Genomic DNA, 27,298 nt, shown 5'->3' on the forward strand with positions numbered 1-27,298 from the left:
TGAAATGAGACCAGCAACCTCATCCAAACAATCAATGCATAAAGACTTGCAATGTGCCATAGGCGACTTGGGTGTGAGAGGCGATGGAGACACCAGCAGTGTATAATGGAACTGCTTTGGCTTAATTATTACTTTTGTCCCTTCAGAGGGAATGGAATAGAGCCAGTTATGTGAATTGCAAACCTCTTTTAGCTTCATTCTTTTGAATTTTAGTTTTCTGTAAAAGAAAACTATTGTGCCGGCTTTGTCTGTCCGTCCGCACTTTTTTCTGTCCGCACTTTTTCTGTCCACAGTTTTTCTGTCCGTCCTCAGATCTTAAAAACTACTGCAGCTAGAGGGATACAAACTGGTATGTTCATCATCCACCCTCCAATCATCAAACATACCAAATTGCAGCCCTCTAGCCTCGGAGTTTTCATTTCATTTAAGGTTAAATTTAGCCATAAACGTGTTTCTGACAACGATATAGGATAGGCCACCACCGGGGTGTGGTTAAAGTTTCATGGGTCGCGGCTCATACAGCATTACATCGAGACCACCGAAAGATAAATCTATTTTCGGTGGCCTTGATTATACGATGTAACGGCTGTACAGAAAACTCGATTGCGCCAAAGAAACTTCGGGGCATTTTTTACTTGTTTACTACTTCTGCTGCTACTAGAACTGTTGTTTGGTTTATTTACGACCACTTCTACTGATGCTGATGCTCTGACAAATGATTAAATTTAAATATTTCACCGAAAAATTTATACATAACCATCGTCACTTGTTGAGGTTTCTTCCACATATTTCTTTTTTTATTTTAGCTCGGATTTCTGAATGATGCGTAGCAGGGGATTTCTTGCAGAGCAATCATAAGGCGAGTCACTTAGCGCTTTCTTGTGTCAGGAATTGTCAAGTCAAAATGGATCTATGTATGTTATTCTTTCTGGACTTTTGTGTTCCCGTATTTTTTTCTCTTTGGAGAATATTCCCTTAGTATTCAAGCATACTTTTCTTTGATCTGATTTTCTTAACAAGTGTAATGTCATAATCATCACAAATAAGTATTTTTCCACAAATAAGTATTTTTTCACAAACAGGTATTTTGCTCTGCGAAAGGATACCTTGCAATTTAATTTTCTCTTTGGGCTCCAATGTAATTGATATTATACCATGAAATAATAATAATAATAATAATAATAATAATAATAATAATAATAATAATAATAATAAAAAACGCTTGTTATAATGAACGTGCTATGTACTAATAATAATAACAGTAATAAATTCTTAGATATGACTTAATCGATCAAGCAACACGAGGAAGTTAATCCCTTAATTAGTCCTGAAGGAGTTCGATTAAGACACTCACAAGCGACTTCTCATGTTTCGGGTCACGGAAACTTGCTGTTGTCTTGTTTTAGTTTTCTAAGCTCTTTTTGCTGTTCCTTGTGTTATTCAAGCCATAATGTTACCCTGCTTTTAGTTTTCTGTAAAAGAAAACTATTGTGCCAGCTTTGTCTGTCCGTCCGCACTTTTTTTCTGTCCGCACTTTTTCTGTCCGCCCTCAGATCTTCACAACTACTGAGGCTAGAGGACTGCAAATTGGTATGTTGATCATCCACCCTCCAGTAATCAAACATACCAAATTGCAGCCCTCTAGCCTCAGTATTTTTTTAAGGTTAAAGTTACCCATAATCGTGCATCTAGCAACGATATAGGACAGGCCACCACCGACCCGTGGTTAAAGTTTCATAGGCCGCGAGTCATACAGCATTAAACCGAGACCACCGAAAGATAGAACTATTTTCGATGGCCTTGATTATACGATGTACAGAAAACTCGATTGAGCCGAAGAAACTTCGGCGCATTTTTTACCTGTTTGTTTCTTGTAACTGCCGTAATCCTTATCACTTTTATTACAATCATTACTTTTGCTAAAATGTTTACTTCTGTTAACATTGCAACTACAGTATAACTTTTTTTTAATAGTTATGTTTTTTTATTATTTATAATGTGCAAACTTTTTCGTGGATAGTGGAGAAAGGAAGGAAAAAAAGTCATAGCTGAATATGTACAGTAAATCAAATCAGTCAATACGAATACCAACAAATGAAATTATAACAATGAATAAATAGTAAAAATAAATGAACACTTAAAGTAATGAATTATTCTTGGGATTGATTAACTTACAAATAAGGAAAGGAAATCAAGGTATGGCGCAGCCCGAGGCTTGCAAAGATTGGCAATAAGGGGTGTCTTGCAGATTAATGCTGCTTTGATGACTCCGAAGCCACAAAAATCAGCACCGATACTCGAAAAAGTTATGTGATATCTCTGGCGTCAGTATCCTGAACTTTTGCGATGCTATTTTAAGGAAACCAACCAATTAAGCGAGCTAAACGCAAAGGACTGTGATTGAATTTATCCACAAATGAAAGAAATACGTTTTCTCCCATTTCAAAATTCTTATTCCATTTCATTTAATTTCCTGTCCTATGCATTCATTTCTCGCTATAATGTGGTTCGGATTCCACAATAAGCTGTAGGTCCCGTTGCTAGGTAACCAATTGGTTCTTAGCCACGTAAAATAAGTCTAATCCTTCTGGCCAGCCCTAGGAGAGCTGTTAATCAGCTGAGTGGTCTGGTAAAACTAAGGTATACTTAACGGCTTCTAACATATTTCTTACAAAATAATGCCTATCATTTTACGTTTGATTATTATTACTATAAATAGATGGAGATTGTAAATTGTTTAGAAATTTATTACGAACAGAGTAGAACAACATATGAGAGAGAGAGAGAGAGAGAGACAGACAGACAGACAGACAGACAGACAGACTAACAAATGCTTAATCTTTCATATCTTCTCATTTAAATGGATAATTGAAAAAGATTTAATGGGGTGCTACATTTCCTAAACACGTGTCATAAGACAGTTTAAAAGTCCTGCATTTCCTAAGTGAATATTGTGAATTCTATGTTACATTTTCTAGCGCTTTTCACACAATCTGGTTTGCCACATTTCCTGAACGTTTCATGTCTTTAATATATTGCATCAATTCCTGAACACTTTTTAGATAAGTGAGTTACATTTCCTAAACATATGTCGTACATGTTTTGAGTGATTTGCTTCGTTTTCTGAACGCGTTCAGCACAGTCCTGGACACGTTTCTCGCACGTGTTTAACAGTCAGCTGCACTTCCTCTACACATTTTTGCAATATTCTGTAAGGTATGCTACATTTACCGAACTCTTCACACTGGTTTTATTTCCTGGGGCTGTTATAAAGGTTTTGGATTAATTTCTACATTTCCTGGTTACATTGCATACAAGTCTTTCATGATATGCTTATTTGCCGTTGAGTTTTACAGAGGTCCTCTTCGCTCTTTCAAAAAATACTTACTAATATGTCGCGTCTTTCAAAGATTCCTTCTCATTGTAAAAAATTTTCAAAATGTGCATTTTACATACATATACATAGATGGCTTACGTTTAGTGATAACTCTTCTTTCCAAGAGTGCAAAGTTACGCTTATATTTTTCAACTAGTCTTAACTTAAATGTTCATAACTACGTGGTACATAAACTCATACCTTTTTCTTCTTAGGATTATGTCTGAAGTTATCAGCTGATGTTTATGGAATAAGAAAAAATGCTATCATATTACCCTTTTTCATACCTTACCATGGTATTAATTTCCAATATTACTCATAAAACTGAGTTTGGCATTTTTTTTTTCTTGAAATCCAACGTTAGCTGTTTCCTTTAGGCTAAACATTTTCTGATACCCTCTGGAATTTCACCCATTTAACTTTTTTGGGGAAATACAGAATGAAGAGATTTGTTATAAGGAAAAATAGAAATTAATAAATTTCATAAATAAATAGATAAAAATGTAAATAAGTTATTAAAATACAAAGTGAATTGTTTCAGGATAGTAATTCATTGCATCTTCGCCTGAACTTTTGAAGTTCCAAAGTTGAGAATACCTTTGGTTACTGGTATGATCACCCAAATAACAGAGTAAAATAACAAATATTAATTCCTGTGCCTATGTGTCTATAATAATAAAATCCGAGTGGATCTTGTTTGTTCTCCCCCAGGTGACAGTAGGGGAGACATGATACAGCCACCCACCCTCTGGAAACCGGTTTCTCCGGCCCGGGTGGGGGAGGGGTAGTTAGGGGAACGGGAGGGTGGGGAGACATCCACCCTCCTCCTGCAAACCCGTTTGTCCGCCTGAGGTGGGGCGGGGTAGGTAGGGGAGACAGCAGCGCTGGGTTCCAGCGCGCCAACAAGCTCGTAAAGTATAACTTGCATGTCGTACTTTTATTTCTGATTCCTCTTCCAGGACATTCCAAATTCCGCCTGTTGCAAATGCCAATTCCAGTGTGTGACAATTTTAGCAGGTGCTTTTTCCATAAATCACGAATGTTAATCCCTTACTCCATTCCCTCCTCCACACTCCATGGAAGACTGAAGCCATTTCGCTTTCCTCGGCTTAGTTCTCCATATGAGATGGCACTCACCAATGGCCATTTTAAACACAGTTATCTTCCCTTGAGTGCCATCCGAGACAAATGTCCATTTTATCTGATAACATGTTCCTCTCTCTCTCCATACATGCGTATGAAAACTCGCTATCAATTATCCTCTCTCTCTCTCTCTCTCTCAAGAATCCCTCCTTCACCCGCGGGAGGTAATTTCATTTTGTCTTGCATACGGATGGAAGGCGGCTGTCAATTTTCCTTCCTGAACGCGGCTTGAATGGCGACGATCCCTGTCTCGCCCCCGCAGTTCCAGGTTCCATGCCGATTTACGACCAGGGGCTTTGAGCTAAATGGATCATGGAAGTGCTAATCGCCCTAAACAGAGCAACAAACCAGAAGGGGAACGCGTCATAACACTTTGAAGATCTGACTTCCACGACCATCTACAGCAGTTGTCTCCACGTAACCCCTTTGACAAAGTATTCCATTATCCCTCTTATTTTGAGGTCAATTTATATCCGTTTTCTATTCAAATCCAGGATTATCAATTTATGGAAACAATGTTTCCTGACGTTTCATTGATTTAAGATTTTCTGCAGCGGGTGACTACAGTTTCATTTGGTTTTTTGCAGTTAGGATGTGCAACACTTTCATCTTGCCTCATCAACTGTAAGAGATATTCACCACTCTCACATTTGAATTTTTTATCAGCGCCCGCAACCTGTAAGCAAATGGCTCGTAGGAATTATCAGAACGTTTGACCTTTGACTCTTGATTGCATAAAGTTTTTATAACGGTGCTCTCTGCTGAACTAGCTCTCTGCAGAAATAAAGTAGGAAAATTATAAGGCAAAGTGACATGGTGTCTTTAAGTTGGTTTACTGCTACCCCTTGAACTAGAACACCAACGTTCATAAGACAGTCAAGAAAACTAACGATAATTAGATTTGGGAAGATTAACCGCAAGTTATAATATCAAACATTATTTCGATTTTTTAATGTTCTGTTACAGTTCCTCACTATCACCGAAGTTTATCTTATAATTACAATATCAGTTTTTGTCCCTTAAAGCAATGTAGTTAGATCATAAAAGAACTGATTGGCTCAGTAAACAATAAACCATTGTGACAAGATCAGTTCAAGACAGAGTTTATATCTAATGTTGAAAACGTATTTATCTATTTACATGGACGACTGCGGAAAACGTAGAGCAATGGGAGGCTAGAAAGCCCTTGTCTTTCTTCTAGAGAAAATCAAAGGAAATGATCTCCACTCGTTTGAAGAAAACTGTCAGACTGGGTAGGTCACATTGCTGCCATCTTGTTTGTTGTTGTTTGGCAAAGTCACAGGAAGAAAATGTTTGTCTAACAGTGAGGCAAAAAATACAGAACTATCAGAATTGTTACCCAAGCCATCTCTGGCTGGCACGTCGAGTGCCTCTTCGGAGCTCTCATGAGCATAATCTTTTCTGGAACCTTCGTTTTTCCTTTGAAGTTCTGCGCCAGTGTTCTGGGCTTACATTAATTCTTGGGAGAGAGTCTCGAAGACGTTGAATTTAATCCTCTCCCAGTTTCGTCCCAGAGGGATTGTTTCATACTGGATCACAGGTTTTGAGATCATGTTTCCCACGCCCAAGATTATGCGTGCCAATTGCACTGTAAGAAGAAGGAAGTTTGGTTGTTATCGTTATCTGGAATGCGCAAAAATTCAAATGAAACCAGTTTTGAAGACCATTAATTTACAAGGAAGATTTTCAGAGAACAGAATGTTCATATGTGGAAAAAGTGTGAGTAGAACAAAGATAATCTCAACTAAATAGCAATCAAGTAAGGGTAATTAATATACAAATAAGCAAATGCATGTAAAGAGTTAGCAGCACGAATAAAAAAATTGTGCCATAGTTCGTAATGTAAATTACCGTTTTTACATCAGATCTTTTGTTTTGTCCCTGATGGACGTTGCTCTCCTGTCTGGAAGTCAGTAGCATCTTAGAACCTTTATTGTATTCATATCACCACCCTCCCCCACCCCTGGTGTTTCCTTTTTTTTTTTTTTTTTACCAACAATGGCTTGAAGGGATTTACACCTAGGTCGGAAATTAACATACTTGGACACCCTGCACAAGATACAATACAGTAGGAAACTTGCACTATTCCCATAGTGTCAGTGCCATTTGAGCTGCGTTCTGTCTACTTGTTTTCCTAAGTGTTGGTCTTGGTATTCTCTCACAGTGTGCGATACTACCCTGCCCACCACCATTGCCCTCTCATTCTCTTTATCATTAACGTTGTGGAGTTCTCCATGGTAGTGTTGAGGATTTATTTTAAGGCTCACGAGATGAAGAATGGTTTCTATGGTAGGCGAAAAGTCATATAAATTCTGTTTGTAAACTATGTTTTTCTGTTCGGTGGCAATCTGTTCGGTCAACTTTCAGTTCATTTTTTATAATTGTGAGCGCTTTTTGAGTTATAATGAAAATTATACCTTTTATATTCACTTGTTTTATTTTTTGTACATTAGAGTAATCCTATTGTTACTATCCCTCACTTCATTCCTATTTATACCATATATGTCAATTTTCTGTACCAGTATAGTAATGCCATTTATGGCTCGTCTCGTATTGATGTGTTCACATTCTGAATAATAATAATAATAATAATAATAATAATAATAATAATAATAATAATATCCTTTTCTACTTTTCAACTTCAAAATCCGTTATATTTTTATTATACTTCACAAACTCTTTGTCCCGCTTATTCCATGCGCCACCTCTTCCCCATCCTAAGCCATCCTCAAAGTCTATTCCTTAACAATGTTACTTCGACCTCCACACTCAGGCGACCAGTGCAGTGTAGAATGTAAAAGACGCACTTCTCATCCGTCCAACAGGTAGTGGACTTAAACTAACCCAGAAAATCGTCTTTTTTCACTGAATATCCTTTCCCCTTCCGTCCTGTGACTTTTCCCCTGTGGATTTAAATACTGAGAGCAAATAAGATGGTTGATATTTTTTTTTTTTTACCAAAACAAGAGAGCTTGCGGAGCTCATGTAAATACAGTAATGAATGTACATTTTTGTACAAACCTGATTATCAAAAGTTTTTTTGTGCTTTTTCCAAGTGAAACTATTATTACTATTGTCATTATTCAAAATAAAATTTTAAAAAATTTATGTGGAAGAAGCGTAAATGACAATATCTCGGAATGCAACCCTTCCCAAAAAGAATGCTATATTCATTAGGCTTGTAATGTTCCAAATAAATGTATATAAAGATATATGTATAATCATATATATATATATATATATATATATATATATATATATATATATATATATATATATATATATATATATATATATATATATATATTATATATTTAGTGTGTGTATATATATATATTATACGCATTATATATGTAACTTATATAGTTATGCAACTATATAATTACAATTCTATACCCTACTTCCATATATGCACGTGTTACCTAAAGCTTTGGGCTAAAAAAAAAAAGTGGCTTATCCTTTAATCCCTCTCCCAGCATAAATATTTAGGTATTAGTTATCCTGATGTACTTTTCAATCAGCGCAATGAAACATTAACTTAATAAGTAAAAAGTCATTATAATGTATATGAACGATTGTATTTCCAAAATACAAAAAAGGCGGTTAAAAAAAGGGGGGAGCTTTCGACCGTTTGCACAACAGTAGAGGACCGTTGTGCAAACGGTCGAAAGCTCCTTTTTTTTTAACCCCTTTCATGTATTTTGGAAATACAATCTCTCATGTAAATTTTGTGGCTTTTTGCTTATTATTTCCGGTCACTTTATAGTGATGCACCATACATAAACATTAACTTTGTTAAAATTCCAGGCTGTCAGTTGGCAGTCGCTTGATAATGATGCGGATTAACGAAGCAGATGCTGTGACAAAAAGCATTTGATGGAAGAAAGAAGTCTGTCTGCTTTACAACAGTGGCATAAAAAAACTTATTTATGCCACTGTGTCACAAACAGAACACTGTTCCGAGAAGGAGAAGGTTTGCTCACTTCCCCCCCAAATCCCCCATGTAGGCGGAGCTTTGTCTACCTCCTTATTGCGTCAGCAGGTGAATTGCCATAATGAGCAGGTACCTCTAAGATACGTCATCGCCTACGTAGTTACTCCAGCTGGGAGGCGACTCCACCCAATTGGGTAGACCTTGTCTCACTTGGCCTTGATCTCGCCCATGGCTCGTTGTGTGCTTGCACGGGATCCTTGCTAATCTTTTGCCTTCCTCCAACCTGGGGATTTTCAGTTATCCTTCTCTCGCGGTCCTTAAGCTGTGATGGCAGGTTTGACCTGGTGTTTTCTGCTGGAACGTGAATGATCGTCTACTTTTTATCATTATTATCGTAGTTAAGCTCAACGCATAAATATGTCAGGGAGGCAGGTAGAAGTTTGTCAGTCCTTTCGGACGGTCACAGAAGAGCCTGCAATGTCGCTCTTCCTAAGACTGTGACGACAGTTCCTCCATAACATAACCTTTGAATTGCCCTGTTAACTGTTTATATTGTTTGCTTTCATAATGTTTTTACATTTTCTAAAAGACGCGGGGCGGCGGGGAGGGGGAGGGCCGAAGAGTAATAGAGAGAGAGAGAGAGAGAGAGAGAGAGAGAGAGAGAGAGAGAGCAACTAATATTGGCAAAAACCGGTGACGACAATTAATCTTTTAGTTCGCTCTTCTGTCTTCATAAAAGTCAGTGAACGACTTTTTTGTTTTGAGGGAGAAGGTGAGGATACATTTTTTTGGGGGTGGTGTGAAGAGGGGGTGGGGGGTTGCCAGTATCTTGGGAGGTGGGAGAAGTGGGGTGTGAAAGAAGAAAGAAGAGTAGGACGCTCTGTGTATTAATTATTAAAAACGCTTCAAACATTTAATACTTTTTACCATTTTCCTAATTTTCCGACAGGTGTCTTCTGATAGAACTTCCATACATTTGGAGTCAGTAGATCCGCACTTTTAGTTTTTTTCGTTTTCTTAGAAAATTCTCAGTAGATTCTTTCGTGTTTAGAGAGATTCTTATATTTTGGGATTTTATGGAATGCATTAAGTCTCATACATTTGTGATGCCATGGAGAATAAAGACGTATTATGTGCACACATACACGCAGAGGCGTGTGTTTGTATGAATGCTTGCTCATATATCTGCGTGTGCATATTGTGTGCGCCAACGTGGGGACAATAGATGCTTCATTAACAAATTGAAGCCTTTAAACTTATTTTATTAAAGACTCAAGGCAGTAATAGCTGATCTCTTCGTTGTTCATTTCATGTTCAAACGATTTCTGCGAATTGAAAATCCCAAGTCATGATCAAAACACATTACTGTGCGAAAAACAGTAAGCCTCTTGAATTTGCTACCTTCTTCGGTTTTCCTTCAAGAAACTGGCCTATGGCTTATGTTGTGGTTTCCCTTTCTGTGTACAGAGAAAGGCATAATATAATCGATCTCACTGGTGTCTTTTTGGGAGGGGATTATGGATTTTACACGAGGTCAAAAATCCTTCAATCGTCAATCATATGATAAGCTAATGAGCTCAATAAACTTTTCAGGGCTCGAAAATAGAGATCGACCACACATCAGTTTTAGTAATTCTGAAATATTCCATTGAGTTATTTCGTTACTGCCTTGTTTTATAAGAACTTTATGCGTGATTTCATACCATTGTCAACTTTAATCAAGGTTATCTGCACGAATTAGTTCAGCATTACAAGTACAAGAATAATTTAAATTTCCTAAAACTCCCAGTTCAGTAGAACGAAAACAAATTTTCAATTTACTCACAGATGCTGATAAGGATTTTTTTTTTTTTTTGAGCTGATAGGTAAGATGGGTGAAAGAAGAATAAGGGCAGTTAGCTAGCTAACCATGGTAGGGAATATTTTAGAAACTTAAGTATCAGTAAGAGTAATGTACAGTAAAGTGTGGTTTGGCCACAATTTTATTTAGATAAAGGTACAATTTTTCTTATTACGGCCTTAATATTAACATGTTGCAAAACGATTGTGCACTATACTGACAGTGAATTGTACAGATTATATATTTTAAAGTTTATTTCTTAATAGTACAATTCTATTCAGATAAAGTTGCAATTTTTCTTATTTTATATAATATAAACTCATATCTCATTGTACTGGGATTTACAAACTAAAAGGGGAACGATCATCAAGTATCAACAGGTATTATGGGTTTTCGTTACTACAAAGATCACTGAGACAGACAACCTGATGCTCATTAATGCTCCGTTAATTACACCAATATCTTATTTATATCGTCATGGTTTGCCTGTACATTTAATGCGATATCATCCCAGCACGTTGACCGCCATCTTTTAATATCTTTCCACCAAACTCGGCGCTAAACGAACATTTACTTGTTGTTGTGGCGAAAAAAAATTGAAGTGGTACACGCTCCTGAGGGGAGTCACCCGAGCACAAATAAACGCAGCTTCAGTTTTGCTGCAGTTGTTGGTTACTTGATGCAAAGTTTAGCATCAGTTTACTAAAGTTTGGCTAAGTGTGCTCGTATGACAGAGTTTAGGAATTTAGAGTTTGGACCAAAGGCCAAGCACTGGGACCTATGAGGTCATTCAGCGCTGGAAAGGAAATTGAGAGTAGTTAGGTTTGAAAGGTGTAACAGGAGGAAAACCTCGCAGTTACACTATGAAATAATTGTTAGGAGAGGCTGGATAGCAAGATAGAAGAAAAATAACATGAGTGGAGGTACAGTAAAAGGAATGAAAGGGGTTGCAGCTAGGGACCGAGGGGACGCTGTGAAGAACCTTTAGCAAAGCGTACAGTACACCCCGTGAGATTCACTGACGGAACTACCCCATACAGGGGACAGAAATAAGAGACGCTTTTATTTCTGATCGTTCTTTTGCTAATATTTCGAAAATCATTTCTTTCAGTGTGAAGTGACTTACTTGACATAAATGAAAGAATGAAACATGGAGGACTGAGGAAACGCATTCCAAATTTAACTGATATTAGGGGAAGTAAAAAAAAATGAATGTGATTAGTAATAACGGCAGAGCAATAACCGTGTTAATTATCTACAATTCATATAACACCAGTGGGAACAAGAATCGTCGCGATACCATTAACGATCGCAGCACGTTAATTGCGCAAACTATTTCCCTCCAAGTCTGATACAAAAAAGAAGATGAAAAAACCCTGTAAAATTATAACACGATGTAAACGTAACGCTAAAAAGACCGACGTTTTTAGCATTCACAAACGTAAATTTTCGGTGAAACAAATACGTTTTGAATGCAACAAAATTTCTCCTTCTCTTTAACGAAGTAACATGAGCTCTTGTCCATGAATATGCAAAATCGTCCGCTCTTTGGTATTCGAACGAATTCACCCAAGGAACTGCTTTTCTCAGCGCACTCCTCAGGGGCGGTTGGAGTTAGGTGTCTCAGCGCAACAGGCTTCTCGTTATTGAGTTGTCTGTTATTAGTTTTCTGTAAAGGAAAACTGTTGTGCCGGCTTTGTCTGTCCGTCGTCACTTTATTCTGTCCGCACTTTTTTCCTTCCGCACTTTTTCTGTCCGCACTTTTTCTGTCCACCCTCAGACCTTAAAAACTCCCAAGGCTAGAGGGCTGCAAATTAGTATGTTGATCATCCACCCTCCAATCATCAAAACATACGAAATTGCAGCCCTCTAACCTCAGTAGTTTTTATCTGATTTAAGGTAAAGTTAGCCATGATCGTGCTTCTGGCAACAATGTAGGATAGGCCACCACCAGGCCGTGGTTAAAGTTTCATGGGCCGCGACTCATACAGCATTATACCGAGACCACCGAAAGGTAGAGTATTTTCGGTGGCCTTGATTAAATGTTGTAGCGGCTGTACAGAAAACTCGATTGCGCCGAAGAAACTCCGGAGCATTTTTCACTTGTTTATATTATTCTCTTCAAGAGACCAGGGTGGTCATCACCGTGCAAGGCAAGGATGATTTTGTGTGCTTGATATTTAATTTTCAGGTGATGAAAAACGGACCTTAAAAGAAGGGGGAGGCTAATTGACCTGGTCAGTATCCCAGTGATTACCGACAGATCAGTTTGCCGAAGGAATATTCGCAAAAAGAATTTTTTCCGAGTGTTTTATGATTATTTGTCGTCCAGTCTTTCTCGTTCTCGTTACGTGTATCATATTTCCTAATATTGCAGATTTTTTCCAAGTCATTTTTTATGTGATTGCATCAGTGATTTGTATTACTACTGATTAAAACATGATTATGCATTACTGAGCGTATAAAAATACTTGTGCAGGCGATCGCAATTTTTGTATGTCAGTTATGAAGTGAGTTTTAGTAATTTTCTTTCCACCTCCCCCGTCCCCACCTCTTCCCATTTCCCTCCCTCAACCCCCCCACCCCTTAACCTTATTTTTGTTACCAAAATCATTTACATTCACTATGAATATTTTATTTTGTATTATACTGATTTCCTTTAACAATTCGCCGGAGCCACAAAAGTTCAGCTTCATCTTAATTGTATCATACTTTCGTGTGCTTTGTCATACATTCACTCAATCAATATTAGCAAATATTTGACAAAACTGCAAAGTAATGAAGTTAATTCCTGTAATCTGAAATGACATGCTAATATTTTAATCTTTTAATAATTATATAGTAAATATCGTTTATAAAGATGATATTTTTCTGTTTCAAGAACTAAGAATATATTTATATATATTTCCACATCGAATGTTGTTTACAACTTTACAGCCTTGTTTTTTCCTTTTGTTTTTCAGTTCCAATATTCCGAATATCCAGATCCAAATTTTTAGCTTCATTCAAATCCTAAACTTTATTTGTGCATTTATTCAGATCAAAAGCCTTTTTCTTATTGGCCTTTTTCTGATTGGCATTCAAACATAAATATTTGTAGAACTCCATTCGTCCGAAACATTTCTTTTTTATAATTTTTTTTTTACCTTAAATTATTTTCGTATTTCTGTCGTTTTCATACAAAGCATCTCCCCTCGGTAGAAAAAAAATTTTTATTACGGTTTAACGTTTGACTTTTCTCAACCTTTCGAACCCCGTATGGGGGTAGTGCATTCCGTGTACCTCATGTGGTGTACTGTAGGCATTACTATTATAAAGGTTCTTTCCAGCGTCCTTTCGGCCTCTAGGTGCCACCTCTTTCATTCCTTGTACTATACTTCTGTATATATTATCTTCTTTCCATCTCGCTGTCCACCCTCTCTTAGCAAATATTTCATAGTGCAACTGCTTTGAGGTTTTCCTTTGTTACACCTTTCAGACCTACCTACTCTCAATTTCCATTCCAGCTCTGAATGACCTCATAGGTCCCAGTGCTTGGCCTTTGGCCTAAACTCTATATTCAGTTGAATTCAATTCAACCTTTCGAAACGTGAGATTCGTCTAATTTTACTTTTATATTCGACAAATGATATCGGTGCAAAATCGTTTTGATTCCTGAGAGACACAAGACAAGCAGTTCTTAAACCTTACAAGAATATTAGATAATTTGTGGAAAGACCAGTAACAATACACCTGTGATTTGAAGAAAATATAATGAAAAGAAATTATGTTCTGATGAGATTTGTCACATTATTCTTTTGAATAAAAAGCTCTGATCCCGAGATTACAGTACTTTATGCAAACAACGACCCTGATGAAAACAGTGTTTATATATTGTAGATTAGGAAAACAGATTTGCATTCATCTGGTAAAGATTTTATCATCATCGGTATTAATCACTGAGAGCAAATATTTTCATGAAACAAGCAAAATGCCTTGTAATTTTCACCTTTATCGGAATGAAAGTAATCGCAAAATAAAAACATAAGCTTATTAAATGGTGACAGAGTAATTAAGCAACAAAGGGTATGGTCATTATGTGTATGGGTGACCCTCAGACATGAATCTCATGAGCATCCGATATTGGTCTAGCAACCCCATCCCCATACATGCATGTATTGATATATATGTATATATATACATATAAATATGTATATATAGATATATATGTGTGTTTTTTTTAAGCAGTGCCGTATCGATAAAGAAATTAAGTATCGTTAATCTGATCACTGCTATGTTTCATTTCAAAGGTATCTAGAATAACGCTGTATTGTACCCAAAATATAAATTAATTAACTTAATCAATTACTTTGTTAGACTCTATTTAAACCAACTGCAGAAACAGATTTAACAATTTGAGAAGCAGCACAGGTATTTAGCCTCATTTGCGTTACGTGACCTCTGACCTCTCTTCCTAATATTAGTTCAAACGTTCAGTTTTTCTCTCTTAGTTACAGCCTTTGTATTAACACCTTGTTTATGTTTCTGGCAAAAACCTTGCATCGTTTCATGAAATCAAAATAGTTGTCTTGTTTTCGTTAAAAATTAGACACTTTTAAACCTGATCCTTTTCTGGTTTAAACTTTGCATAGAATTTCTTTTTTATTTAATTTTGTATCAAAACAAAATGCAACTCTTAGGCCTACTTTTTGTTTCTGGATAAAGCATTGAAATATTTTACGAGCCTGTTAGTCTGACCTCATTCTTCTGTAATAATAAAGGCTCAGTTAAACCCGAAAAAAAGACGACTACATATTTCGTGAAGGTTTCTCTAATTACCTGACGTTTCCAAGCGGCCATTGCATGAGAGATGGCGTCTTCTGCGGGATTAAAATACCTAAGCTAAAGATGATGTATGCTATAATCAGGGTAATACACCTGTTCTGGTGCATCTATCATTTTTTAACTGTTGCCTGATTTTCTTCTTTTTTCCCCTTCGATAAACTTTATCTTTCACGCTTACAATCTGGAGTAATAATGCTGTACTAGCAAGTGTATTAATCTTTTTTTTATTGTATAATTCATCTTTTTCCGATGCCCGTTCAGTTGATATATTCTTTAAAGCTTTAAAGTCTGCGGTAATGTATTAAAGAACGTTTTATTAATTACTGTCATCATAACATAATCTATCATTTCAGTGCTCGTTCGATAATTTTGTCACAATCTCATTTATGGTGCAGTATTTTTTGCGTAAAAGAACTTATGTTGTCATATTGTACCAGTAAATACTTCTTTTTATCGTATTAACAATTATACAAAGGCGTTCTGTAAACTAGTTTTATCAAGAGTTTTTCTAAAATCCTTGAAAAATCCCAGAGGGATGATTTCCAATTTAATTAGTCTCTGCAGTACGTAAAGATAAAGATAATAAGACTACAGCGAAGACTGATTACTTTTGGAGAGAAAAATCATTTATTGTTCATCCATGTACGTTGGTTCGTTGGGGGCGGAGGTGGTAGGAGGAATTAGAGGCGGGGGCCGGTGGGGGAGGGGTAATAGGTTGATAGAGGATGAAGGCTATCTAGCCTTGGTTCTCCACAGCTGACAATGAGTAAATGTATCATTTTGCTTTTCTGAAATCATCATGATTGAGATAAAAGTTTGTATGAACATGGCAAAATACAATACACAAAAAAAATCGCGTAATTCTCGCTCAGAGGGAAATTGTTCTCATCGAATTTAGTGCTCATTTCTAGCTTACGGAATCATTTTCCGATTTCCTGCAGATTACTTCTTCCAAAATTGTTCGTAACGCTATCTCAAAATTTGAAATTGTTCAGGAAAGGTTTAGCTTTGCAAGAGATAAATAAATAACATGCATGCTCGAATGCGTTTATTGCCACGATCTCATTAGAATCAGCCTATTTGCGGTGCCGATTCCTCTCTCTCACATTTTCTTGTTTTTGTCACATACAATTTACCTATATGCAGGGAAATTCTTATCATCTACACAATAAGCACGTGTGATATTTAAGCTTCCGACTCCCTCTTCGTTTATGATGAGAGAGAGAGAGAGAGAGAGAGAGAGAGAGAGAGAGAGAGAGAGTTCATCAAGAAACTTATGACATGCTGATGTGACATTCTGACTAATTATGGCAGTGCATCTGGTAATAAAGTCTTGGGAGAATTCATGGTCAATGGAGTACATAAATGAGTAATTATCATAAATGTGTAATCGTCATAACAGTAAAAAAACATTCTAAGTAGATATCCAAAGTCCAACTAAATATGAAGTTGTGAAAAGAAATCAGTTAAGGAAATTCTTTGGCATCTTCAAGATTTTAGTTACCCGGTTACAAACCTTTTAGTATTAAGGACAACCACTCATAGCTGGTGGCACTATGAGGGTCACGTGTTCTGACTCATTGGTCTGATTAACCTGTCTATTAATAACATAATGAAAATATAGAGCTTAGTAAAAGGTACAAATTTAATATCTCTTTAGATGTTCATTTATTATATTTAGGACGAGTTATGTTCCACTCCAGTAGATGACTGTTCTTCAGAAGACAGTCATAAGCCTATAAAAATGACTGAACACTCTCTCTGAAAATATGTTGAATAAAGAGAAAGAACAAACAATAATAATAATAATAATAATAATAATAATAATAATAATAATAATAATAATAATACGATTAGTGTAGCTTTTAAAATAATCTATACAGATTCAACCTTCTCATCAGCGATAATTTCCAAAAGTAATATGGAAGTTATATAAGATACGAGCCATTTACGCATCTGTTCGAATTATAAGTTATGAAAAGAAATGATGTAATGGATATTTGATCCTAATGATGTATGTTTGGTTTTGTCAAAAGCTGTGTGTGAACCTTCCGTAGGGCAAAACCACGGTATCAGATTCCTATACTAGAAGATTTAAGGGAAAAATGCGCATGGGTAAAGAAGAAACATGTATTTCCTATCATATATAAAAATATAAAACTTTTAAGAATACATACATGACACACACACACACACACACACACACACACACATATATATATATATATATATATATATATATATATATATATATATATATATATATATATATATATATATATATATATATATATATATATATATGAGTGTTCGAGACAATTTTGTGACCACCTAGCGTTATCCTTAACAACTAGTAAGGTGAACTCGACGAAATCTATTAGTAACACTGCTAATCAAAAATAACTTATTAGTTAATTTTCGTTTTTCTTAATCAACGCAAGACAACAAGGAATTTCAGCTCGGTGGTCTGTCAATGACTAGGCGATTGTATACCCATAATAATAAGATGGAATGCATGCGGACTAATAACCTCAGTCGCTTTCGGAAAGCAAACCCCCATAGGGGCCTGGTGCCATCAGTGTACCTCACGGGGTGCACTGCAGGCATTACTAAAAAGTTAAGTATACCTTAGTTTTACCAAGGTTTCTTTGCAGCGTCCCTTCGGCTTCTAGCTGCAACCCCTTTCATTCCTTTTACTGTACTTCCATTCATATTATCTTTCTTCCGTCTTGCTATCCACCCTCTCCTAACAATTATGTCATGGTGCAACTGCGAGGTTCTCCTCCTCTTACACCTTTCAAACCTACTGTACCGACTCTCAATTTTCTTTCCAGCTCTGAGTGACCTCATAGGTCCCAGTGCTTGGCCTTTGGCCTAAACTCTATATTCCATTCGATTCCGCTTCACTCTATATTCCATTCCATTCCATTTCACCGTTTAAACCTATTCCTAATTCTCACGTTGTCACGTGAGAATCGACCGGTTTGATCAGGTTTCTTTTTTTTGTGTTGTTCACCAAAATATTGATGCTCCACGCCTTTATAACTATTGCTATTACTGCTAGTACCACCACTAATATTACTTATGCTGCTAACACTGCTTCTTCCACTGCTACTGCTGCAATTCCAGCTGATACAACTGTTACTGTTGACGTTGACGCTACCAACGTTGCTAAGACTGCTACTGATATTTGTACTGCTGCTGAATAAGAGGAATTTATTTCTGGTGATAGAAATTTATTTCTCGGTATAATGTGGTACGGATTCCACAATAAGCTGTAGGTCCCGTTGCTAGGTAACCAATTGGTTCTTAGCCACGTAAAATAAGTCTAATCCTTCGGGCCAGCCTAGGAGAGTTGTTAATCAGCTCAGTATACTAAGGTATACTTACTTTTTTTGCTGCTGCTAATGCTGTTAATTTCACTACGTTTTTGCTAAAACTTATTTAATCATCAGTGCTGTTGCTGTTGCAACAACCACCTCCCACCACTTACACCCTACTGCAATGGTAAACCCTACCAGATCGTTTAAGATTTCAATTAGAAGTTATTTACTTGTCCAGATCGAACTGGATGCTGTTCCCTTTGAAAACAGGTCAATTATTTTTTTTGTCTTTAATTGCTCTCTTAATTGAATTCCCACCTTGGACCCTCCTGATTTTCTGTGTCCTGGATAGTGTAGATCTATTATTATTATTATTATTATTATTATTATTATTATTATTATTATTATTATTATTATATTATAAGCGACATTTCCTAGTGATGGGTTCAGTTCCTTATAGTATTCTCCCATATTTTTTTCTAACTTACGTGAGATTGGTTGAAATAGTAATAGACAAGTTAAAATGTAGATTTATGCTTTGATTGAAATTCTTTGTACAACATTAAAACGCCGGGGATTATTTATTTTCTTTCTTTTTCTCATCTGCCTTCGATGAATTATACAACCGGTATCAGGCAAAATATAAAACAAAACAAGTAAAAAATGCGCCGAGATTTCTTCTGCGCAATCGAGTTTTCTGTACAGCGTGTAATGCTGTATGAAACTCTCAGCCACGGCCCGGTGGTGTCCTGTGTTGTTGGCACCTATAGCGGTGACAGACGCGCGATCATGGCTAACTTTAACCTTAAATAAAATAAAAACTACTGAGGCTAGAAGTCTGCAATTTGGGATGTTTGATGGTTGGAGGGTGGTTGATCAACATACCAATTTGCAGCCCTCTAGCCTCAGTAGTTTTTAAGATCTGAGGGCGGACAGAAAAAGTGCGGACGGACAGACAAATAGCCATCTCAACAGTTTTCTTTTACAGAAAATTAAAAAGGGAGACGAAACGCAAAGTGGAAATTCATGGAAGAATGACGATGATTCCTGGACGTAATGAAAAGGCGAACAAGCACAAAAATAGAAATTGGAAGCGACTGAAGGGTGAGAAGCCACTTTTATTTTTTTCAGTTATTTTCTTTTTGAGTAAAAGCGGCAGAGAATATCTTCATTTTATGGTGCCATAAAAAGGCTGAAATGGCACAAACTGGGGAGAACATAATATCTTGGAGTGGCTAAGCCAGACTGCTTTAAGAGAGTTGTGATGGACACTGCGTGAAGAAGAAGAAAATAATATTGAAAGAGGTATACTTGTGTGAGAGAAATGAGATGAATCCAGGAATAGGGTAATCCTGTAAAACTGCCCCGGTTGGAGAATAAATGAAACAAGCAGTGATTACAAAGAGCTGACTGCTATTAAAGTGTCCTGCTAGAGACTGCCTGGGATGAAATGGAAATTGAATATATGCAAGTTTGTTTGCTATAAAAAGTTTCTTAAGTAATCCATTTTTTTTAATCATCTGTGTCTCAACCTTATTTCACTCAAGAGATAGGTCAGGCAGCCTACAACGTTTTCAATGGTCAAAATTGACCAGTAACATATCTCCACTCTTTTATAGAAATTCATATACTCATCTGGTCTTCTCCTATGCTTGCTTTCATAAGATTTGTAGCTTTTTTTTCGGAATAAATCAGGTAGAATTTGCGAGCGTAACGGATTTCGATCCCCCTTTAGATTATGTTCATTATTTTCCTAATTTGTTTCCTTATGATATTTTGAATCCTCAGCATTAACGTTCTCTTGGACTCTCCAAAGCCAAGATTTGGTCCTTTTATATACAAACACACACCTCATAAAACTGCCTAACCCAACGGGGATCTCGCTCCATGTCCCAACCTCCCCACCAATGACAGTCCGACAGTGTTTCCCCATGGGTATTTAACCTGAATGTCTTACTCACAGTTAACTGATCCGAAACGCTCGATGTCCGCAAAATGTGTTTTAATCTATTAGTCTTGTTTCATTACCCTCACCGACGTTTGTAAAGTGGTTGTTAAGCCAATATTCATATAACACAATACATGAATTGCATTTGCTTTACACAACACATCAGTGCCGTGTCAGCAATGCCATTAAGATTTCCTGAACCGATTTCAGGATGATGTTAACTGAAACTTCTTTTTTAATTCAGTTTTTAATAGAATATCCAGTCCATTTGTTTTTGCAGTGAGGTTAAGCTTGATGGAGCATTTTTTTGTGTATATGTGGGCAGCCATTTCATTTTTCTTCAGGTAAATCAAAATCTGAATTTTGTGTTTTCCAGAACAGATATCGGTTTTTTTCAGGTTTTAATCATTTTTTAATTCATTTTGTGCCGTCTCGTACATCAAACGAAAATTAGTTAAGCGGTCAGCAAAAAAAAAAAAAATAGTTATCAATCTGTTACACTTGACCTGTAAATTCTGTCTGCTCAAAAGGCAGTTCTTGGATAAATGCTCATCTTTCTTAATGAGATTTTGGAGATGTAGAAAAAAAAAAAAATAAAAATTATATCTTTCTACTAATGGATGAAAGATAATAGAAAGTATTAACAGATATTTTCCTCTGGAAACATTAAGATGAAAATTGATCAATTCAAGTAAAGAGAGAGAGAGAGAGAGAGAGAGAGAAAATGGGTGACGAGACAAAGAGATTTACAGGCTTCCAGGTAAAAATGCGCACATATAAAGCGCACAGAGAGGATTAACGCTGAAATGAGATTTTTCGTAGCGTGACAATAAAGCGACCATTAGCGAATTTGCGTTTATTGTCTGGGTGCTCCCCAAAATCTATGCAGTGGAACCAAATTTGGAAGCGATGAGGGCAACCTGTTAACATTTGAAAGAGGCCTTTCATGATCACTGAATAAAACTGGGACTGGGAGGTAGCCTGGATTTGTGAATCTCAAAGAAATGCTAACTTTCCCATTCGCATTCTATTTTCTGAGCATAATCTATGAACCGGCCCTGGAGCATTTTCAACATTGTAATTTTTCCTCAATCACTCGGTCTTATGAGAGTTCTGTATGTCTGTTAAGGCTAGACGTCTACGTTATATATAGTTCCCCGTTGGACAGGTCGGTATAGTTCTCGGCTAGCACACTGCTGGGCCAGCGTTCGAATCTCAGGCCGGCCAATGAAGAATTAGAGGAATTTATTTTTGGTGATATAAATTCATTTCTCGGTATAATGTGGTTCGGATTCCACAATAAGCTGTAGGTCCCGTTGCTAGGTAACCAATTGGTTCTTAGCCACGTAAAATAAGTCTAATCCTTCGGGCCAGCCCTAGGAGAGCTGCTAATCAGCTCAGTGGTCTGGTTAAACTAAGGTATACTTAACTTTATATTTCCTTATTCAATATCTGAATGGTTACTGCCTGAACGTTGATTATTACTAGGAAATCTAAAGCCAACTTTTAGAAAAATGTTCCGTGGTATGTTTCTCTTACGGAAAAATTTGTTCTCTTATTATTTGATCATTCACACTGATTTTTCCTGCTTACTTAACTTTATATTTCCTTATTCAATATCTGAATGGTTACTGCCTGAAGGTTGATTATTACTAGGAAATCTCAAGCCAACTTTTAGAAAAATGTTCCGGGGGCATATTTCTCTTACGGAAAAATTTGTTCTCTTATTATTTAATCATACACACTGATTTTTCCCGCTTACGCGAAAACGGGAGTCAAATCCTCTAGTAACTTCCCAAACGCTTTCATGTCAGAGAATTAGCCAGTAACAGCTCTTGCTCTTTGATTTCGAGCCTAGAGCAACATGCGCCATTGTTCTCTTGCAAATGAGGAGCCAGCGGTACGTCTCCTCATTTGCAATAAATTGAGATAGGCTTCATTATCACTTTAAAGCGTCTTTCAGTACTTCGTAGTTTCCCAGATTCCCATTACTATTTTATATGCATTTATTTGTCTGTTAGCTCATTGCCTCACTTTGTTATGGATTCTTCCTTTGCAAGTTCATGGGCTTTAGTGGCTGTTCCATTTGAGTACTGTCACATTTTTATAACGTTAATAAATGAAGAATTGATGCAACGGGGAACTACTAATTTTGTAGGAATGTTTTAAATGTAGAAAAAAAAAAACTAACATCAATGTTAGAGATAACACCGCTGTTGCTACACTTCTAAATAATCCACATAGTATTCAGTCATTTTCACGACGGTATTTTCTGATGATGAATCAGAAAATATCCCTCGCAATATGGAGGTTAATGTAAGGGTGTAACTCTGTCTTTGTTTCAGTGAAAACTGCTGCTTCAGAAAGACTGAGGCGATAAGACTTCATCTCTATACCAGGGCATGGCGCCACGAAACAAAATGCTTCGTTGATTTATTTAGGACACAGTAATGACACCTTTAGAAAGGCAAGTGCCACAAAATTTAGCATTTTATAACCCATACAGAATTGTCCTTTCCCCCCTATATAGTTTTTCGCGAATATGATATTTCTCTCATTCAGCTACTGAATCGAGAATGTGCCAGTTTACTTGAAAACGTCTGCATCAAATATAATATACAAATATATATATATATATATATATATATATATATATATATATATATATATATATATATATATATATATATATATATATATATATATTAATCATTTATTAATATTTATTTATTTATTTGCTATATATATATATATATAATGTGTGTGAGTGTATATGTATGTATGCTATGAATATATTATACTTATATATATACATACTTATTTATATGTTGTATGTACAAAACTTTATTTTACTTTGTTAAATCAAGAGTGGTAACCTATACCCCAAGAACGTCAATGGGAAACAATGTAATTTAGAACTAAAATAAGATCAAGGTTCCTGAGTATTTTATCTTACAGCATTAAAAAGGATCCCTAGCCTGAGGCTTTGACCTTTCCAATGTTCCAATTCAGTATACTTTCATAGCCAACGAACCAATGTATATTTACATGGGAGGCAAAGGCGTTATTGCTAGATAAGCCTGGCCTTATGCCATCACTTCCTGTTCCAATGTCGGATTTTACATGCTACTTTTATAAGTTATATAAGGACGAACCATACTTTGATAACATAAATTTGATTATATAGACAGTGCTTCCAGGAGAAACGACTTTAGCATTATGAAATGATTATGAATTTTAATAAAGTGAGTGCAGAGATAAGAAAGAAAGAAATAAAGAAAGGGTCATAGGCAAATTAAGGGGGACTTTGGAGACATCCCAGACTTTAATAAAAAGAAGGAAAAGGAGGAAAATCCTTTAAAAGGAAGACATTGTAGGATTAGGCGACGACCAATATTCTCTTATATTAAGGCCGAGGAGAGTGGGAGAAGCGGTTGAGATGAATAGAGGATATACAAAGGGGAAGACTTGATTTTATAGGGATTTTAGAGGGACCAGACAGACAGACAGACAGACAAACAGAGATAGATAGAGAGAGAGACAGACAGGCGTGAGGGGAGAGATACTAAAGATGTAAGTGGTTTTAGCTAAAACAATACTTTAGTTTTAAATGTTGCATCCATTTTAGTGTTTAGGATAAGATGTAGATTATTTATGTAAACATATATTTATTTATATATATATAGTAAATATATAGTATATATATATATATATATATATATATATATATATATATATATATATATGTATATATATATATATATATATATATAGTATATATATATATATATATATATATATATATATATATATATATATATATATATATATATATATATATATATATATATATATATATATATATATATATAACACACATAACTAGGTAGTATCGTCAGAGGCGCTTTGCAAGATCAGAGATTTCTTAGTCGGTCGAAAAGATTGGTGTATTTTTCAATTATAGAAGTTAGGTTAAAGATATATATACATATATATATATATATATATATATATATATATATATATATATATATATATATATATATATAAAACTATATATATATATATATAAAACTGTAGTATCGTCAGAGGCGCGCTTTGCAAGATCAGAGATTTCTCAGTCGGTCGAAAAGATTTGTGTATTTTTCAGTTACAGAAGTTAGAGTAAAGAATCAAGTACAAACAAGGACGATACAAATGTTTTTCCGTTAATCTGCGTCGGCTTCACTGCGTTAGTATGAATACATTTCAAATAAGAAAAGAAGTTGGCAACTGGAAGAATCTGATGCTGAGGTAGTAGAAAGTTTCAGTTGCCGGCATTTTATTCTGGCATGTCGACTCAAACATGATTGAAAAACGTTTTTCATCACATAACTTGTATTGAAGGAGTGCTTTTTAATTTCCTTAAATATAAAACTTTCTCCCTTCTAATACATGTTGCCATATGTACCCCTGTCTCCAGGTATTTGGTTCTACTTTCGCTGGATTATTAATTTCCAGACTTTTTTTTTCGTTCTCCATTGGACGGGTTGGTATCGTTCTCGGCTAGCGCTCTGCTGAGCCCGCGTTCGATTCTCCGACCGGCCAATGAAGAATTAGAGAAATTTATTTCTGGTGACAGAAATTCATTTCTCGTTATAATGTGGTTCGGATTCCACAATAAGCTGTAGGTCCCGGTGCTAGGCAACCAATTGGTTCTTAGCCACGTAAAATAAATCTAATCCTTCGGGCCAGCCCTAGGAGAGCTGTTAATCAGCTCAGTGGTCTGGTTAAACTAAGTATACTTTTCCAGACTTTTTCTTCAATGACAACTATGACTTTGGAAAATCTGGCCTTCTTCCATAACATTTCAGCGTTTGTGGTCTCTTGTTAGTGTGTGTTATTCGTTTTGCAAAGTTTCATCATCCATGCTCTCTTCAGGTGACCTGACGTTGCATGGTCAACACAGGAATCAGTCTTTCCAGGCGTCGAACACTGATGCTTTTGCAAGCTGAAGGGGAACTGCAGCATAACAAGCTACCATGAAACGCTATGCTCCTTTACCTTGTTTTATAAGATACAAGCATTTCATATTTCCAATTCCATTTTCATATCTGACTGTTATTTTTCTTCACGATTTTACAGTACCTTGTCCCCTTTTTTTCCTCAACAGAAAATCCTATTCCGTTGGAAAAATATACCTTAGTTTAACCAGACCATTGAGCTGATTAACAGCTCTCCTAGGGCTGGCCCGAAGGATTAGATTTATTTTACGTGGCTAAGAACCAGTTGGGTACCTAGCAACGGGACCTACAGCTTATTGTGGAATCCGAACCACATTATAGCGAGAAATTAATTTCTTTCACCAGAAATAAATTCCTCTTATTCTTCATTGGTCGTTCGAAGACTCGAACTCGCGGCCAGCAGAATGCTAGCTGAGAACGGAACCCACTCTCCCAACGAGGAACTTTATTCCGTTGGAGATTCATTTGCATGTCACAGCCCTTCTTGTCGTGTTCCTCACGAAGTTTCATGATGTGACCTACAGTATGGAAAGCAATAATGTCTTCCCATAATTTCTTCTCTGCATAACAACCATAGTCTATGGGGGGGTACACTCACTGTTTAGACTTGCCGTTGTCCAACCCGGGATCAGTCTCTCTCACCACTGGCCCCTTTATAAGTACGCAGAATGAAAGATCCTTGTTCCGGCTTTGCAATGGTAAATACCATCCCACGGGTGGAACTTTCACTTCGATCCTCTCTTATATCACCGTCATTTCTTGACAGTACGGGTACACTGGTGTTGTCATAGTATTAACAATGATGCTGCAACTCAAATTAAAAACCCTGTGTTCCCAAGTTATAGTTCATTTATCTTCCCCATATTTTTAATTGATAGGTCGTAATTTTGCATTCATTTATTTCTTATAATTCCACCTGCATTTCAAACCACCCCTGGCCTTTATCTTAGTATCTTTATGAGACCTTTTCTCTTTACTAGTGGCTGAGTTGAGTTGTAAAATTTAGTAATTCAAAAAAATTTATGCTGTATTCAAAAAAATGTATGTATGTATGTATATATGTATATATGTATATATATATATATATATATATATATGTGTATATGTGTGTGTGTGTGTGTGTGTGTATATATATATAAAAATACATATATATATATATATATATATATATATATATATATATATATATATATATATATATATATATATATATATATATATATATATATATATATATATATATATATATATATATATATATATATATATATATATATATATAAATATATATATATATATATATGCGAATGACAAAAGCGTCATTATTTACTCCATGATACCACGTCGTTTTAAACTTTATTTGTTTTGTAATTTGATTATGATAAAATAATGGATGGGCAGTAACATTCATATGCTGGCGATGAAAAATGTTGGTCAACGATTAAATAAAAAAAAAAAGCATATTCAATAGTGGTCGTAATTCACGTTTACAATATGCAATAATACAGCTCCAGTCTTTCATAAACGGTAATGATGCTTTTTAATATCTGTGCCATTTTTCTGACTCACCAAAGCATTACCGTAATGAAGATGCCTACTTTTTATTTACCGGGTCCAATAGAGAGTTTGTCTCTAAACATGATGAATAAATATGTTCACAGTTTATCTTCATTTTTTTTAATATATTTCTTAATTAGTCCATATCAAAGTCACTGTTTTGAATGTATATGCATGTGTGTGTGTGTGTGTGTGTGTGTGTGTGCAGATATCAGCCGCTGAACCCCACGCAATGTTACTCAGTACTATTTGTTATATTAGTTTTAGGTTAGCGCGTTATATTTTTGCATTGAAAAGCCAGTATTCCGTAGATTACTGTATCATGAAAT

The sequence above is a fragment of the Macrobrachium rosenbergii genome, chromosome 49 (genome assembly GCF_040412425.1).
Source record: "Macrobrachium rosenbergii isolate ZJJX-2024 chromosome 49, ASM4041242v1, whole genome shotgun sequence".
NCBI classification, from domain to species: Eukaryota; Metazoa; Arthropoda; class Malacostraca; order Decapoda; family Palaemonidae; genus Macrobrachium; species Macrobrachium rosenbergii.